This window comes from Manis pentadactyla, chromosome Y, assembly GCF_030020395.1.
Source record: "Manis pentadactyla isolate mManPen7 chromosome Y, mManPen7.hap1, whole genome shotgun sequence".
Lineage (NCBI taxonomy): Eukaryota > Metazoa > Chordata > Mammalia > Pholidota > Manidae > Manis > Manis pentadactyla.
The window spans coordinates 5,539,966-5,559,034 of record NC_080039.1 but is presented as its reverse complement, the minus strand read 5'-3'; the positions used below and the strand labels follow the sequence as shown (position 1 = coordinate 5,559,034).

Here is a 19,069-nt window from a genome sequence, read left to right as displayed (position 1 = left end):
AAATGAGATCTATCGGTGAATTACTAGAAATTAATTTTTGAGAACAATTTGGAATGAGTAGTCCTGATAGCTATGCAGTAATCAATTTTCTGCTGTACAATTAGTTTCACATTTCTGTGGGGGAGTAGGGAATGAAAAATAATGCCTGTTGCGTGCTTAGTAATATATCAGGTACTATTCAGAGCACTTTACACATATGAGTACATTTAATCTTTATAATAACCCTATGAAATAGTTACTATTATCTCATTTTACAAACGAGGAGAATGGGCTCAGAGCATAATGTGAAAAAGGAGTTTCATGTTAAATGAAGTGTCCAAAAGATGGCTTTGGAATTGTAATTGGAACACTGAATTATATTTCCACCATTTGTGGGGATAAGGATAGAATATTTGAAATCCAAGAAATTTTGATGGTATGATAGCCACAGGTACTTAATATACTTCAATTTTCACATTGCTATTTAGAATTATACAATTCATGTGGAGAAATTTTCCCAGTAGGTTTACCTAGTTGCAAGTTCTTTACTGGTTCTTTTGTTTTCTCTTTAAATATTTGTGTTTTAGCTTCCATTTTTGTTCTTTAATGTACTTATATTTCCTTGGTATTGTTATCACTTCCACAGCTTGTACTACTGATTGCCCTATCTATAGTCCTCCATCCAGTTGCCTTTTGGTCTTGTTTGTCTGTTAGCTCTCTAGGCACCTTAAACGATGTGCCCCAAACTAAAATCATATTTCTCCTTTTCATCCTTCTGAGATCCTTATCACCATTTAGTGGTAATAATGGTGTTACCGTTTAGTCAGTCCCCCACGCTTTAACTCTTAATCTCCAACACTGTATTGGTCACCATGTATTCTGAGCTTTACCTCCTAAGTGTCTCATGCCCATTTATTTCCTTATTTAGTATTTTAACAAAAATGCATAGTAAGACTTTTTTGTATCACAGGACTCAAGACAGGATTCCTGGCCTGGAGGAATGCTCATACAGTGTAGTTGAGGATGAACTGTTTTACTCATTCTTGAAGCCTCTGCCTGAAACACTTTAGGCTTTCGATAAATGATAAGTGTACTTTTGTAACTTAGTATTCTTTTCTCATTATCTTGCTTAGGAGTTGGTACTGGTTTTAGGAAATACTGTCATCACGCACATACTCATTTCATACAGTCTTTGACTTGACTCCAAAGTATTATGTCTCTTGTTCAGGAGGAAGTTGTGACCCTCACATTGTATGGTGAGTTTGTAGGATCAAGCATTTACAGGAGTAGCATCTAAAACATAGCGGTGCCTATCCTGTGTAATGTCTTAATGGTGTTTAAGTGTCTCTCATAATGGTGCTTATTGGGGATATTTTGGTAAAATGTGATGTAAATTAGTTTTATTAAAAGCAGTAGCTATAGTGTTTTTCAGTAAAAGACTCTGTGGATAAAGGTTAAGGATAACTGCTGAATGACATTTAATTTGGTTCCCTGTTAGTTGATTAATTCCTGAAGTATTTTAGCACAATCTTAATATTGTATGGTCTTTTAATTCTTATAATTTTTGTAGGTGACTAGACAAAAGGCGAGCAAATCTAGTTAGCTTCCAACAGGAAAGTACAATATATGCTTCTTGATTGATACTGATTCCTGTAAAATATTTTGAGACGTTTATATATTGTTATATACCATCTATTAACATTTCAGAAACTTTTAGATCTTTATTGTCTTTATGAATTTTTACCACATTCTGGTCAAAATTATTTATTATGATTGGCACTGATTTTATTTTAATGACTACAGTCCTATTCTTTAAGGCAGTAGTTCTTAAGCTTCCTTGGGTTGTGCAGTCCTTCAAAATATTTAAAACTATTGCTCCTCTCCCTACTGGCACATACACACATTTTGCAGTGAATGACATTTCAGGGAGTTTAAAGATGCCTTGAGGCCCTAAGTAAAGAATCCTTAGACTAAGGGCAACTTCAGTAACTTCATTCCTGCTTGTAGGAATTATAGGTCATTGCTTATTATAATTATTAGACTCCTTTATAATTAAATCCTTTTGTTAAGTACATTTGAGTTTAATAATTCCCAGTTTTTAAAATAATATAGCAAATTATAAACTTTTCTCATCAAGTTTAACACATAACCAAACAACATGTTTTGAAACTAACCTTCATATTATTAACCCAGTATTTATAACCCCCAATGGCTTGTGTAGCACTGTTTCTAATTGGTGAAAGGAACTAAATGGAATTTAGTAATTAGTTTTAGGGTATACTGCATTAGGCTATTTGGTAAACCTGTACAGTAATTTAGTTATTAACTGTCAAGTGTGCTTCTAAAGTATTTGTTTCCTGAGCTGGTAGTCACTGTTGGAGCTGTCTGTGAGAAGCCACATAGTGCATCTTTTTTACTGTTCATTTTCTCTTTTGTACAGAATGTACTGGTTATTTCTCCACTGCCAGTATGAAGTGGGTGGATAATAAGTGCACCAAATATAGGAGTGAAAAACATTCCTAAATCCTTAACCTAACTAATATTCTGGATCTTAGTTTCCCCATTTGTGAATTAGTAAAACTAACTTCCTTCACTGGTGTTTTCTAAGATATAAAACCAATTATGTGGAAAGTTTGAAAATAAATGTCAAAATAAGACCTTTTCTCTTGGTTAAGAGTTTTTGTTTTAAGAAATAGGAATAGTCTTAGAGATAGTTCCCTAGAATTCACAGTAGACAGTCCTAAGTAATACACAAAGCAAAGTCCTCACTGACACCAAATTTCACATTTAAATTCATATTCAGTCTCTGGTTGGGGTTATAGAAAATTGAAGTGAATGGGCATTTCCAGCACATCAAAACAAAAGAATGGTCTGGTCTTTATTCTCCCTTTCCTCAGTGCCCTGTCTATAGAGTGATGAGACATTGCAAATAACATAAATAAAAAATGAAACCAAAACAAAAATCCTCAGTATTTCTGTGTAAATATGATATATTTTTTAAGCAAGTACCGTTTTCCTCTTTTCTTATCTGTATAGGCATGCTTCAGGTGGAAGTGGGGAAGAGAAGAAAATGAAAGCAAGTAGTTCTTGGTAATGTTTCTTCTGTTTTGTATATCTGAGAAGGATCACTGCTTTATTGGAAATCAATTCTTCCTTGTCTCTATTGTCTTCATTAAACCTGAGGAGGAGGTTGAATAGGGCTGTGTGGCCATATTTTATTGTAGAACCATTGTGTTCCCTTACAAATAGTGCCTTACTAATTCTGTTTAAATGTCTACCATGAAAGAAAGTGACGGGTTCTAGTTGAGGGGGCTGTTAAAAAGTGTTTTTAAAGAAACTTTACCATCATATTTTTCATTAATGAAAGACATTAAAAATAAGTTATCAGAGTTGATGTATTCCCCAAATTGTCCCCATGTTTTTTGGTGCTAAAAATAATTGAAATAAATGATTTAGTATTAGTTTCTAAAATTCCGATTGTCTTCGCAGCAGGTTCTGCCACAAGTTGTTACGTACATGTGTTTGTTATCTCTTTTTTCCCCGTTTTATTTACATACAATTGACATAATACAATTGACTTATATAATTGTATCATATAATTCAGTTATATGATCAATCACCACACAGTTACAAGTTTTGTTGTCTTTTTAAAAATCTAGGTCTATTTCTTTCATTTAGTAATGCAAGATTTATTATTCATTTTTATGTGGCCGAGTCAACCCTACATTTTGCTAGAATGTTAATTCCTCTATGCGCTATTTTCATGGTTAATGTGGATCATTAATTTGACAATATAAATATATTATCCATCATTGAATCACAGAGAATCAGAGTTCCTTAGACATGAACGGGTGCTTAGAGGTCACGCAACCCATCTCCTTTATTTTACAAATGAGGAAACTCACCCAGAGAGATTGAAGGGGCATAATCAAGTTCATAACACTCTTTTAATGGTACCATGATGCCTCTCAGAAACTAAAATAATTCAAGAGCATCATGTCCCATATACATTTACAACTATACTTTGTATATTACAGGTAATACATGCTTTAGAAATATTCCAAGCGTATACCTCATTTGTTTGAAATATGAAGGAGTGTTCTTAGAGTTAAAACTGCTAGTATTCATATGTTGTACTACAAAAAAGAAATAGTTTTAGAAATTAAAAAAATTATATATTTTTATTTTGGTATCCTTACTCTACAATTACATGAGGAACATTATGTTCACTAGAATCCCCCCATCACCAAGTTCCCTCCACATTCCCCATTGCAGTCATTGTCCATCAGTGTTGTAAGATGTTGTAGAATCACTACTTGCCTTCTCTGTGTGTACAGCCCTCCCCGTGAAACCCCCCCCACATTATACATGCTAATCATAATGAACCCTTTATCCCCCACCCACCTTATTCCCTCCCTTCCCACCTGGTCCTTTTCCCTTAGGTAACTGTTAGTCCATTCCTGGGTTCTGTGAGTCTTCTGGTGTTTTTGCTCCTTCAGCTTTTCCTTTGTACTTAATACTCCACAGATCAGTGAAATCACTTGATACTTGTTTGTGTCCGCCTGGCTTATTTCACCGAGCATAATACCCTCTAGCTCCATCCCTGTTGTTGCAACTGGTAGGATTTGTTTTCTTCTTAAGGCTGAATAACATTCCATTGTGTGTAGGTACCACATCTTCTTTATCCATTCATCTAGTGATGGACACTTAGGTTGCTTCCATTTCTTGGCTGTTGTGAATAGTGCTGGAATAAACATAGGGGTGCATTTGTCTTTTTCAAATGGGGCTCCTGCGTTCTTAGGGTAAATTCCTAGAAGTGGAATTCCTGGGTCAAATGGTATTTCTGTTTTTAGTTTTTTGAGGGGAACCTCCATACTGCTTTCCACAATGGTTGAACTAGTTTACATTCTGACCAGCAGTGTAGGAGGGTTCCCCTTTCTCCACAACCTCACCAGCATTTGTTGTTGTTTGTCTTTTGGATTTGTGGCAATCCTAATGTTGTGGTTTTAATTTGCATTTCTCTGATGACAAGTGATATGGAGCATCTTCTCATGTGTCTGTTTGCCGTCTGAATTTCTTCTTTGGAGAAGTGTCTGTTCAGATCATGTGTCCATTTTTTAATTGGTTGATTTGCTTTTACTTTGTTGAGGTGCATGAACCCTTTATATATTTTGGATGTCAACCCTTTATCAGATCTGTCATTTATGAATATATTCTCCCATACTGTAGGATGCCTTTTTGTTCTATTTGTAGTGTTCTTTGCTGTACAGAAGCTTTTCACTTTGGTGTAGTCCCACTTGTTCATTTTTGCTTTTGTTTCCCTTCCCCGGGGCGATATGTTCATGGAGAAGTTGCTCATGTTTATGTGCAAGAGAATTTTGCCTATGTTTTTTTCTAAGAGTTTTATGGTTTCATGACTCACATTCAGGTCTTGGATCCATTTCGAATTTACTTTTGTGTGTGGGTTTAGACAGTGATCCAGTTTTATTCTCTTACATGTAGCTGTCCAGTTTTGCCAACACTAGCTGTTGAAGAGGCTGTCATTTCCCCTTTGTAAGTCCATGGCTCCTTTATCATGTATTAACTGACCGTATATGTTTGTATTTATATCTGGACTCTCTGTTCTGTTCCACTGGTCTGTGCATCTGTTCTTATGCCAGTACCAAATTGTCTTGATTACTGTGGCTTTTTAGTAGAGCTTGAAGTTGGGAGCGAGACCCCCTCGCTTTATTTTTTCTTCTCAGGATTGCTTTGGCCATTCAGGGTCTTTGTGGATCCATTTGAATTTTCAATCTATTTTTTCCAGTTCGTTAAAGAATGCTGTTGGTATTTTGATAGGCATTGCATTGAATCTGAGGATTGTTTTAGGCAGGATTGCCATTTAGACAATATTAATTCTTCCTAGCCAAGAGCATGGGTTGAGTTTCCATTTGTTAGTGTCCTCTTTAATTTCTTTAAGAGTGTCTTGTAGTTTTCAGGGTATAGGTCTTTTACTTCCTGGCTTAGGTTTATTCCTAGGTATTTTATTCTTTTTGATGCAATTGTGAATGGAATTGTTTTCCTGCTTTCGCTTTCTGCTAGTTCATCGTGAGTGTATATGAAAGCAACAGATTTCTGTGTATTAATTTTGTATTCTGCAACTTTGCTGAATTCAGATATTAGTTCTAGTTGTTTTACAGTGGAGTCTTTAGGGTTTTTTATGTACAATATCATGTCATCTGAAAATAGTGACAGTTTGACTTCTTCTTTACCAATCTGGATGCCTTATATCTCTTTGTTTTGTCTAACTGCCGTGTCTAGGACCTCTAGTACTATGTTGAACAACAGTGAGGAGAGTGGGCATCCCTGTCTTCTTCCCGATTGCAGAGGAAAAGCTTTCAGCTTCTCACTGTTAAATATGATGTTGGCTGTGGCTTCATCATATATGGCCTTTGTTATGTTGAGGTACTTGCCCTGTATACCCATTTTGTTGAGACTTTTTTTTATCATGAATGGATGTTAACTTTTGTTGAATGCTTTTTCAGCATCTATGGAGATGATCATGTGTTTTTGTCCTTCTTTTTGTTTATGTGGTGGATGATGATGGATTTTTGAATGTTCTACCATCCTTGCGTCCCTGAGGTGAATCCCACTTGGTCATGGTGTATGATCCTCTTGATGTATTTTTTAATTCAGTTTGCTAATATTCTGTTGAGTATTTTTACATCTTTGTTCATCAGGGATATTGGTCTGTAATTTTCTTTTTTGATGGGGTCTTTGCCTGGTTTTGGTATAAGAGTGATGCTGGCTTCATAGAATGAATTTGGATATATTCCCTCCTCTTCTGTTTTTTGGAAAACTTTTAAGGAGAATGGGTTTGATGTCTTCTCTATATGTGTCATAAAATTCAGCAGTGAATCCATCGGGACCAGGGGTTTTGTTCTTGGGTACTTTTTTGATTTACCACTTCAATTTCGTTGCTGGTAATTGGTCTGTTTATATTTTCTGCTTCTTCCTTGGTCAGTCTTGGAAGGTTGTATTTTTCTAGGAAGTTGTCCATTTCTCTTAGGTTTCCCAGCTTGTTAGCATATAGGTTTTCATAGTAGTCTCTAATAATTCTTTGTATTTCTGCGGGGTCCGTCGTGATTTTTCCTTTCTCGTTTCTGATACTGTTGATTTGTGTTGACTCTCTTTTCCTCTTAATAAGTCTGGCTAGAGGCTTATCTATTTTGTTTATTTTCTTGAAGAACCAGCTCTTGGTTTCATTGATTTTTGCTATTGTTTTATTCTTCTCAATTTTATTTATTTCTTCTCTGATCTTTGTTATGTCCCTCCTTCTGCTGACCTTAGGCCTCATTTGTTCTTCTTTTTCCAATTTCGATAGTTGTGACATTAGACCGTTCATTTGGGATTGCTCTTCCTTTTTTAAATATGCTTGGGTTGCTATATACTTTCCTCTTAAGACTGCTTTTGCTGTGTCCCACAGAAGTTGGGGCTTAGTGTTGTTGTTGTCATTTGTTTCCATATATTGCTGGATCTCCATTTTGATTTGGTCATTGATCCATTGATTATTTAGGAGCGTGTTGTTTGGCCTCCATGTGTTTGTGAGCCCTTTTGCTTTCTTTGAACAGTTTATTTCTAGTTTAATGCCTTTGTGGTCTGAAAAGTTGGTTGGTAGGATTTCAGTCTTTCGGAATTTACTGAGGCTCTTTTTGTGTCCTAGTATGTGGTCTATTCTGGAGAATGTTCCATGTGCACTTGAGAAGAATGTGTATCCTGTTGCTTCTGGATGTAGAGTTCTGTAGATGTCTATTAGGTCCATCTGTTCTAGTGTGTTGTTCAGTGCCTCTGTGTCCTTACTTATTTTCTGTCTGGTAGATCTGTCCTTTGGAGTGAGTGGTGTGTTGAAGTCTCCTAGAATGAATGCATTGCATTCTATTTCCTCCTTTAGTCCTGTTAATATTTGTTTCAGGTATGTTGGTGCTCCTGTATTGAGTGCATATATATTTATAATGGTTATATCCTCTGGATGGACTGAGCCCTTTATCATTATGTAATGTCCTTCTTCGACTTTTGTTACTTTGTTTATTTTGAAGTCTGTTTTGTCTGATACCAGAATTGCAACACCTGCTTTCTTCTCTCTGTTGTTTGCTTGAAATATCTTTTTCCCTCCCTTGACTTTAAGTCTGTGCGTGTCTTTGGGTTTGAGGTGAATCTCTTGTAAGCAGCATATGGATGGATCTTGCGTTTTTATCCATTCTGTTACTCTGTGTCTTTTGATTGTTGCATTCAGTCCATTTACATTTAGGGTGATTATTGAAAGGTATGAATTTATTGCCATTGCAGGCTTTAAGTTTTTGGTTACCAAAGGTTTAGGGTTAGCTCCTTTACTATCTTACTGTCTAACTTAACTCGCTTGTTGAGCTATTATAAACACAGTCTGATGATTCTTTATTTCTCTCCCTTCTTATTCCTCCTCCCCCCTTCTTCATATGTTGGGTGTTTTGTTGTGTGCTCTTTTTAGGAGTGCTCCCATCTAGAGCAGTCCCTGTAGGATGCCCTGTAGAGGTGGTTTGTGGGAGGCAAATTCCCTCAACTTTTGCTTGTCTGGGAATTGTTTAATCCCTCCTTCATATTTAAATGATAATCGTGCTGGATACAGTAGTCTTGGTTCGAGGCCCTTCTGTTTCATTGCATTAAGTATATCATGCCATTCTCTTCTGGCCTGTAGGGTTTCTGTTGAGAAGTCTGATGATAGCCTGATGGGTTTTCTTTTGTAGGTAAACTTTTTTCTCTCTCTGGCTGCCTCTAATACTTTGTCCTTGTGTTTGATCTTTGCCATTTTAATTATTATGTGTCTTGGTGTTGCCCCCCTTGGATCCCTTGTCATGGGAGTTCTGTGTACCTCTGTGGTCTGAGAGGCCATTTCTTCCCCTAGTTTGGGGAAGTTTTCAGCAATTATTTCTTCAAAGACATTTTCTATCCCCTTTTCTCTCTCTACTTCTTCTGGAATACCTATAATTCTTATATTGTTCCTTTTAGTTTGGTCTCTGAGCTCTCTTAAAATTCTTTCATTGCTGGATATCCTTTTATCTCTCTCTGCATCAGCTTCTCTGCGTTCCTGTTCTCTGTTTTCTAGTCCATTAATGGTCTCTTGCATCTCGTCCATTCTGTTTTGAAGTCCTTCCAGAGCTTGTTTTATTTCTGAATTCTCCTTCCTTAGTTCTTGCATATTTCTCTGCAAGTCCATCAGCATGGTTATGACTTTTGTTTTGAATTCTTTTTCAGGAAGACTGGCTAAATCTATCTCCCCAGGTTCCTTCTCAGGGGAAGATGTAGCAGATGCCGAAGCTGTCTGGGTTAGTCTTGTCTGGATCATATTTTTTTGCCTTTTCATGTTGACAGGTGCTATTGACTGTCAGCTGGGAGGGCCAAAATTTTCACTTGCTACTGGCCTTTCTTTACTGGGGCAACTGCGACCCCTAGTGGCTTGTGTTGGGTAATTGCGTGTAGACTGGGTCTTTGTGTCTTGCCTGGCCGGAAGGGAGAAATTTCCCTTTCTGTGGGCGGAATTTGTCTCAGGGTGCTTCTCTGCTTTCGCAGCGCCCGGTGGGGTGATGGATGGGGGGGCTGCTTGACTGTTTGCCTCCGTGAGGGGTCTCAGAGCTGTTGCCCAGGGGGTTAGTGCACCCGGTTTTCCCTGTAATTTCCAGCTGCTGTACTGTGACCTGGGTTGTTTCCATCAAGCTGTTAAGTCCCTGTCCCTTTAAGACTTTCAACAAGCCCCCGCTTTTCTTTGTCACAGGGGCATCAGCTTTGGCACCCGCTCAGAGGTCTTACTCCCTGTTCCCCCAGTATCCAGGGCCCCCTGGGCACCTACTGTGTTTGCGTTCTGGCCCGGATGGCTGGGGCTGGGTGTTCGGCAGTCCTGGGCTCCGTCTCCCTCCCGCTCTGCCTATTCTTCTCCCGCCGGGAGCTGGGGGGAGGGGCGCTCGGGTCCCGCGGGGCCGGGGCTTGTATCTTACCCCTTTCACCAGGCGCTGGGTTCTCGCTGGTGTAGCTGCAGTCTGGCCACTGTCCTGCATCTTCTGGTCTCTCTTTTAGGGCTAGTTGTGTTTGTTGTATTTTCAAAAGTATATATGTTTTTGGGAGGAGATTCCCACTGTCGTACTCACGCCGCCATGTTGGCTCTGCCTCTAGTCAAAGACACTTTCTATCCCTTTTTCTCTCTCTTCTTCTGGTAGCCCTATAATGCGAATATTGTTCCGTTTCGATTGGTCACAGAGTTCTCTTAGTATTTTTTCATTCCTGGAGATCCTTATATCTCTCTCTGCCTCAGCTTCTCTGTGTTCCTGTTGTCTGAGTTCTATTCCATTAACAGCCTCTTGCACCTCATCCAGTCTTCTCTGAAGTGCTTTCAAAGATTGTTTTTCCTCTGTATTCTCCCTCCTAACTTGATCCTTTAGCTTTTGCGTATTTCTCTCCAGGTCCATCAGCATGGTTATGACCTTTATTTTGAATTCTTTTTCAGGAAGATTGGTTAAATGTATCTGCTTAGGCTCCCTCTCAGGGGTTGTCTTGGTGATTCTGGACTGGATCAGATTCTTCTGCCTTTTTATGGCTATAGAGGTAGTTGTGGGCAGTTTGTGTGTGTGTTAGCTGCAAGAGCAAAGTCCCTTCATGCTTTCTGGTCGCCTTGCCCTCCTCACTGCCTCTGCTGGTTACCCACCCACAGGTAGCAGCTTCCGGTTTTATTTCCTGAGCCGCCATGGGCGGGGCAGCCATCAGGGCATCCCAGGCTCTACAGGGAGTGGCAGGCATGCTGGGTACACTCTGATGCACGAACTGCGACCTTTAGTGCCTTGTCTCGGCTCCCTCTGTTTGTGTGTGCTGGCGGGGCCTCTGAGTCTGCCCCAGCTGGCTGCAGAGGATTCTCTGGGCAGTTGCTGTGGGCGCAGCTGCTCTCAGGCTGCTCACCTGCTATGGCAGGTCTGCCCCGGAGGGGGGATGGGCGGGAGCCTGTTTGTCGCCTTGAGGGGCCTCACAGATGCGCTGCCTCCCAGGGGGCTGGAGCGCCTGAATTTCCCCTGGATTCCCAGCTGCTGGGCTTAGTGTGCCGGCATGCTTCCATCCAGCTGTGAGGCCCCTGTCCCTTTAAGACTTTCAAAAATCACTCGCTTTTCTTTTGTCCCAGGGGAGCCGGCTGCAGGGACCTGCTTGCAGCTTTTACTGTTCTGTTTCCCTAATATCCAGCATACCACGCAACGTGTGTCTGTGCTCCCAGTACGGATGACTAGGGCTGGGTGTTTAGCAGCCCTGGGCTTCCACTCCCTTCCCGCTCTGACTCCTCTCCTCCCGCGGGGGAGCTGGGGTCGGGGGTGGGATGCTCGGGTTCCGCCGGGCCACGGTTTGTATCTTACCCCCTTCGTGAGGCACTGAGTTCTTGCCGATGTGGATGTAGCCTGGCTGTTGTACTGTATCTTCTGGTCTTTCTTGGAGTAATAGTTGTATTATTTGTACTTTCAAAAATATATATGGTTTTGGGAGGAGATTTCGACTGCCCTACTCACCCCGCCATCTTGGCTCCTATGTTATTTATTTTTAAATTTAAATATAACAAAGTATTTTTCTTTTACAGTTCGGTAAGATTTTACAAATGCATAATCGTGTAACCACTACTATACTCAAGGTACATAACTCCATATGTTCTTTCTGCCATCCCTTTTTAGTCAGCCCTTCCCTGCAGTCCTAACTAGTGACAACTGATCTGTTTACCCTTATTATGGTTTTGTCTTTTCCAATATGTCATAAAAATGTAGTCATAAAGTGTGTAGCCTTTTGAATCTGTCTTCTTTCACTTGCCACAGTGCATTTGAGATTCATGCATGTTCTTGTGTATATCCATACCTAACTTTTTATTGCTAAGGAGTATTCTGTTGTATGAATGCCATGGTTTGTCCATTTACCAGTTGAAGTGTGTTTGGATTGTTTCCAGTTTTAGGGGAAACATGGTTATGAATAAAGCTGCTATAAACACTGATGCATGGGTTTTTGTGTGGACTTAAGTTTTCTATTTCTCTTGAACAGATAGCCAGAAATGGGATTGCTGTGCCATATGGTAACTCTCTCCTTATAAGAATTGCCAAACTATTTTGCCAGAGTTCCTGTATTGATTTATAGTCTTAACAGCAACATATGAGAGTTCCAGTTGCACTGCATCCTTGGCAACACTTCAGTTGTTACTATCAGTCTTAAAAAATGTGTTTTAGTCATTCTATGATGTATGTAGTGGTATCTCATTAAAGATATGCAGATGGCCAATAGGCACATGAAGTATGCTCGACCATATTAGCCATAGAGAAATGCAAAGCAAAACCACAAAGAGATACCACTTCATATCTACTAGGATGGCTAAAGAGATAACAGTAAGTGTTGGTAGGATGTGGAGAAACAGGAACCCTCAAAATGCTGGTAAGAATGTAAAATGGTGAAGCTGCTGTGGAAAAACAGTCTGATAGTTCCTTGAACAGTCAAATGTAGAGTTATGTGATTCAGCAACTCCATTCCTAGGTATTACCCAATAAAATGGAAACACGTCCAAACAATAACTTGTCTATGACTTTATAATAGCATTAGTCATAATAGGCAAAAAGTAGAAAGGAACCCAAATGTCTATCAACTCATAAATAGATAATTAAACATAGTTTATACAAAGGGTTTAGATACTGGTAAATGCCACAGCATGGGTGAACCTTGAAACTTCATGCCAAGTGAAAGAATCTAGTTACACAGGACTAAGTACTGTGTGATTCTATTTGAAGTACCCATAATATGTATATAGAGACAAAGTAGATAGTGGTTGCCTGGAATTGGTAGGGATAGGGGGATTAAAGGTTGATGGTAATGGGTGTGTGGGTTTCCTTTTGGGGTAATGAGAATGTTCTAAAATTTGGGTGGTGAATGCACAACTCTTAAGTATCCATTACATGCTTTGAATTGTATGTTTTGTGAATTTCAAAGCTGTTAAAATTACTAGTTTTAAATGTACAATTCAGTTTTTAGTAAATATATATAGAATTGTGCAAACATTACCACAAAACAGTTTTCAAATATTTCTATCACCCCAAAAGATCCTTTGTTCCTGTTTGTAGTTAATAACTATTTCCATCCCACACCAGGCAACCAGTGATTTTCTGTCTCTTCAGATTGGTCTGTTTGGTATATTTCATATGAGTGGAATCATGTATATTTTGGAATCACACTCCTTTTGCCTCTGGCTTCTTTTAATAAGGTTCCAGTTTCTGCATGTCCGTGCTAACACTTGTACTGTTTGTATTTATTATAGCCATCCTAGTGGGTGTGTAGTGATGTCTCACTGTGGCTTTAATTTGAATTTTCTTACTGACTAATGTTGAATATATTTTTACATGCTTAGTAGCCACTCCTGTATCTTTGGTAAATGTGTGGTAAAATTGCCCATTTTAAAAATTGTTATTGTTGACTTTTGAGAGTTCCTTATATATTTTGGCACAAACTTTTTTGTCAAATATGTGATATACAAATGTTTTCTTCCAGATGTGGCTTGTATTTTCATTCTAACAATGTAATTTTCAGAGCAGTTTTTAATTTTGACAAAGTCCAATCAATTTTTTATTACATTGTATTGAAGAAATCTGCCTAACTCAAGGTCCACAAGATTTTCTCCTATGCTTGTGTTTAAAAGTTTCAAAGTTCTACAGTTAGTTCTTTGATCCATGTGGAGTTAATTATTGTACAGGACATGAAGTGCAGGTTGAAGATCATTGTTTTTCTTTTGCATATAGATGTCAATTATTCTAGCACATTTGATGAAACTACTATCATCTCTTATTGAACTGCTCTTGCACCTTTGTTAAAAATAAATTGACAGTATTTATGTGGGTCTCTTTGTGCTTTCTCTGTTTTAGTCTCTTTTTGCCTGCTTGTCTTTTTCTTCTCTTTGTTCCCTTCTCTCCTATTAGACTCTCTCTCCCTCTCCCAGTTTTCCCTGTTATCTTCCTCATGGTGAACTATGTTGATTAGTATTGATTGAAATTTTATATATACAGCTATAAATATGCAGAATTGTATTTTTCTCTTATTGGTACATTGGTAAAAAAAAATGTCAGAAATGATTAACTTTTTATTATAACCCTTAGTTTTTCTCAGGGAATTTGTGGCCTTAAAGAAAGATGGTGGTCCCTCTTCCCAAACCGTGTTTCAGAACTTTTGCAAAAAGAGTCATTTCCCCAGTGTTACAGTTCCTTTAAAAAAGAAATTAGTTACGGTAATATCAAATTGGTATGCTGAAGGGAGTCAAGAATTCACTCTTTTTTTCTAAAATGCCTATAGTTCATCCCTTAATTATAAGGTTGATTACTGACAGTTCTCCCCTAGGCGGCAGTCATGATTACTACCGGATCCACAGATACAAGAAAAAGTTTTCAAAAAGCAGCTTAATTTTGTAACTTCTCCAAAGCCAGCTTTGATCTATGTTTTTTAACACTTAAACAAATAAAGGAATTAGAATTTTGTATTTAAATAAAAACGAGAGACTTGACAATGAAATCAAGTAATACAAGTGACCAGTCCTGGCTTTGAACCCTAAAAAGCACAGTCATATTTTATTTTGGTTTTCTCAGAATCTAGTTTTTCCAAAAAGTGCCCTGATACATTGAAACATGTCTCTTACCTAGTTTCTTAGAATGTTTGTGGGCAACATGTTTCTTTCATGCTGCTTCAGTTGAAGTTTCCATTGTTTCCATTTGTTTGGAAACACCCTCTTTTGTATTTACTCTTTTTGTTAATGCTATACAATAGTTTGGAAATACTAGTTCAGAATTCTATCAGCATTTCCTAGCATAATTAAGGAATTTAGTTTCTGTGATGCTAGCAGATGGTTATTATTAACTGTGAGAATGAAATGAGATTACATAAACCCCATACCTGAAATCTCCAGCTGCTTGCTTTTGGCACTTTGCCTGAACTGTGATTTCTGCCCCTTCAGGTTAAGAGAGCCTTTCCCCCAACCACAGTCAGTTTATCTGTTTTTTAAGATGTTCTTAATATTAAATCTTACTAGTTCATTAGTTTCGGATTTTTTTTTCTCATCTCCATGAAACTATGGATAGAGCAGGGAACTTGGCAGAGACTGTTGTGGAAAATTTGGGCAGAGATATTAAAGCAATGTAATGTGGGCCAGGCTGCGTCATAACACACCTGAGCCTTATTGCAGACCTTTCTGCCTCCTGCAGCAGTTGCCTCGAGTTAAGAAGCAAACTCGGCTTCTTTTTGGTCCACGCTCAGCTGTTTATGCATATTTCTCAACCTTGGGCTGATTGGATTAATGTTGCCCTTCCCCTAAAAGGTAGCTCTGCAAGTACCTTCCCCCTCCCACATCTTCTCAAGTCTAACTCTCTATACCTAGGAGCTTTGGCTCTTCCTCTTCTTTTCACAGGGTCGGGACTTGTCCTGGGCAAGCCAGCCCTTTGCTTCTCCTGCTCCTGAGAAATGCCAAGATTCTACAGCGCTGACTCCCAGCTGCCTTCTCATACCTAGACTTTGGGCTGCTTTCCAGATACCTGCATAAGCAAGCCCTTGTCACTGCTACCCATTCCTACCTGCACCCTTTTTCCTCTTTGCCACCCTGTTCCTTTGTCCTTCCCTCCCACCTCCACCCTCTCGTGCACAATGTATAAAAGATGGGAAAAGTACTACGGCCAGAAGTCTCTGACAGAGGCATCAATGGATGAATATTTAGGCAGCTTAGGGCTGTTTCGGAAGCTGACTGCCAAGGATGCCTCTTGCCTCTTTCGGGCTATTTCGGAGCAGGTAAAAGGAAAACAAATGTGTCTTCCCTATACTGAGTTTTCAGAGTTTGAGACATGGCATGGTACTGTAGCTAGAAGACCTGTAGCCCACCAGAACAAAACTCCCTTATCCCTTCCCTAGTAAAAACATCAGGTCTATAAGCCAATTATTACCTTGCTGTGTGCCTTTACTCGTTAGTCCAAATCTATTGCTTACTTTTGCTATCTTAACTTTTCTAAGTGCCACTTTGGAATGTAATGAAGAATGGGGTTAAACAATATTTTGAAGTGTATCTTGATCCTTTTCAGCAACGTTCCACTTCTTCGAAATTTTATGCCTAAGGAAAAATTTATAGGCTGTTCCCCGACAGAGTAGAAAAGCAGGGGGGGGGGCATTGACAGAATCATCTCCCCTCATTCTCACTAAAGGAATCACAGATTTTAGTGAGGACTTAATTTCCTAATTTCCTACATATGTTCTGATTAAGGGATAATGAAGTGTCCAGTTCACAGTCTTAATTTAGAAGCTTCTGTGTCAAATTATTGCTGACAGTGAGCTGGTCTTTCTCTTTTTTTAGTTGTTTTGCAGCCAGGTCCATCATTTGGAAATCAGGAAGGCTTGTGTTTCATATATGAGAGAAAATCCACAACCTTTTGAGTCTGTAAGTAGAATACATACCCAAGGGAGAGTTGTGGATAGAGTATATAGCAGGTGGGAAATGAATTTTGAGCTTCTATGTATGAAAATTGTATCATTCTCTCAGTAGCAAATATTTAATTTCCAGCTGGCTTCCTTCCCCCTGGCTAGCCATGCTTCTGGACCTCCTTCTGTAATTAGACTGTTTTGTACTCCAGTTAAAAATTGAGAAGAAACAGTTAATCTGTATACTTCCAACTACTTCTCCCCCACACACCAAAAATTCCCCAAAAGTTAACATTTTGACTGCTGTTTTTTATTATCCATACCACTGTTTTCTTGCACAATTAATCATAGTTCACAGAGGTTTGGCTATGTAAGTGTATATTTAAAAATATGTACAAATACAAACCTCCTGTGCAGTAATTCTGTGCACAATGCCCTTCGGCCAGCCAACTTAATCTTATAAAACTTAATTGTAAGGAAACTAAATTAGGAAACCTATTATCATGTGACGAATTGGTAATTGAAGCACTGTCACTAATGATTGACTTTTAAAACAACTTAGAAGACCTCTTTGTGTATGTTGAAGCGTTTGAATTCTTGGAACAAAATAAGGTTTTATCAAGGTGTTTTTTGAATTGTGTCTTTTGTGTGGTTGTTGGGTGTTGTGTTTTTTTTTTTTTTTTACTGTGTTTAGCTTTTCCAGTACTATTTGTTTTCTTCCGACTATATTTTGGGTATTTGCCTGCTGTTCGAGGTTTACTCTTAATTTTCTCAACAGGTTTTGGTGAATTTTAACACTACATAAAGGCTTTTTTACTTTAAAGCTTATTACCTTGAAATTAATTACAATCTTCACCCCACCTGGGGAAGGATTATTCCTGAAATTACTTGAAGTGCAAGACGATGGTGTAAAGCAGTGTATCTCAAGTACTCTTGTGCCTACAAATCACCTGGGGATTTTGTTAAAATACAGATTCTGATTCAGTAGGTCTGAGCAGGGCCCATAATTTCTGCATAGTTAAACTCCCAAGTGATGTTTGCTGTTGTTTGTGCATGGCATTTTGAGTAACAGAGATGTGTGTAAAATTTTAAAACTATGAGGATGAATCTCCAAATAATTATGCCAAGTGCAAGAAGCCAGAACCACCCTCCCACCAAAGTACATATCATACAATTTCCTTTATATAAAACTCTAGAAAATGCAAACCAGTCTATTGTGACAGAAAGCAGATCAGTGATTGCTTGTGGGTCGGTGGGGCTAAAGAGGGGCACAAGGAAACTTGATATTCACTATCAAGATAATCATGGTGGTTTGACATGACATGACTGCGTACATATGTCAAAACTTAACTGCATGTAAATATTTGCAGTTCATATGTCAGTTGTACTTCAAAAAGTTGTTAAAAGGGTTTGAGGAAAAATTAAAATTTGATTTCACATCTTGTGATATATTTTCATGGAACTAGTCATATATAGTCCTTGAATTTTTATTTTTATTTAGGTACTTTACATACAGTAAAATTGGCCATTTTAAGTTGAGTGTTACTAGTTTTGGCAATAATATGCAGTCATATAACTGCCACTGTAATCAAGATACTGAACAATTCCATCACCCCAGAAAGTTGCCTTGTGCCCTGGGCTTTTTTGAAATAAATTTCCTTTAAGATTCCTCAGTTTAACTTGGTAAATGCATGTCTCCTGTCAAGTATGAAATTATTCTAATTATTTGGCTTGCTTGATTCATGAAAATTGTCAGGTTACTTAAATAGGAATTTCAAAACTAAAAGGCATACTATTGGATGAAATGCACAGGTAGGTGAATAAGCCAGGATCAGTTCCGAAGATAATTGTATAGTCCATCTTTTCTCCACTCAAAACTTTGTGTATGTGCAAATCTTCTTGAGATGCTGTGCAAAGTCGTAATTTAATACTGAGGTTGTTGATTTGAACAAAAATCCACTGGGGGATAATATTGCAGAATACGATCAGATTTCGGTAATAAAATGTAATTGGTTAAGTCAAGATTTTTTTTATTTTTGAAGTACGTAGAGGGATCTTTTGAGAAATACCTGAAACAGTTGGGAGATCCCAAGGTAAGATCAAATATGGGGGTTTACACTTTTCAGAGTATTTGGAATAGTAACCTAAGTATTCATTCAGCTGTGTCACTTTAGCTAGACTCAACCTGTTTTCTTAAGTAGCTAGCTGATTTGAATCAAATAGTTCTTGCAAAAGTTTGGAGACTGGCTACAGACCAATTGTTTTGTGTCGAATAATGAGAATTCTGTGTTAAGAATTTTATCATCCATAGACTAGTAAAAGAGTACACACTGGGAACAGGACAAGCCTAAGCCTTTTCACTCTAATCGGGGAGGGGGAATGGTAATGAATGTTACTAGGAGGTTGTTACTTAGAACTCTTCTGATGTGTAGTTATCTTTTTTTGTGTGGGAGTAAGATCCACAAACACATTTATTTAAAAATAATTTATGTGATTAGTTCCATAGTTGTGGACTTAAAACACTTGTACTAAATACCCTGCTGACTTCATATTCGTACACTAATTCCATTTTTATTGTGCCTTTTAAATCTTCCATATTAATTGTCCTTGTTAATACCTAACTAAGGTTGTCTTTAGGTCT

The 19,069-nt window shown here is 38.3% G+C and overlaps 1 pseudogene; it reads left to right on the top strand.

Moving 5' to 3' along the window:
- Nucleotides 1-19,069, top strand: part of LOC130682194 (putative bifunctional UDP-N-acetylglucosamine transferase and deubiquitinase ALG13) — a 105,960-nt pseudogene that overhangs the window by 51,988 nt on the left and 34,903 nt on the right.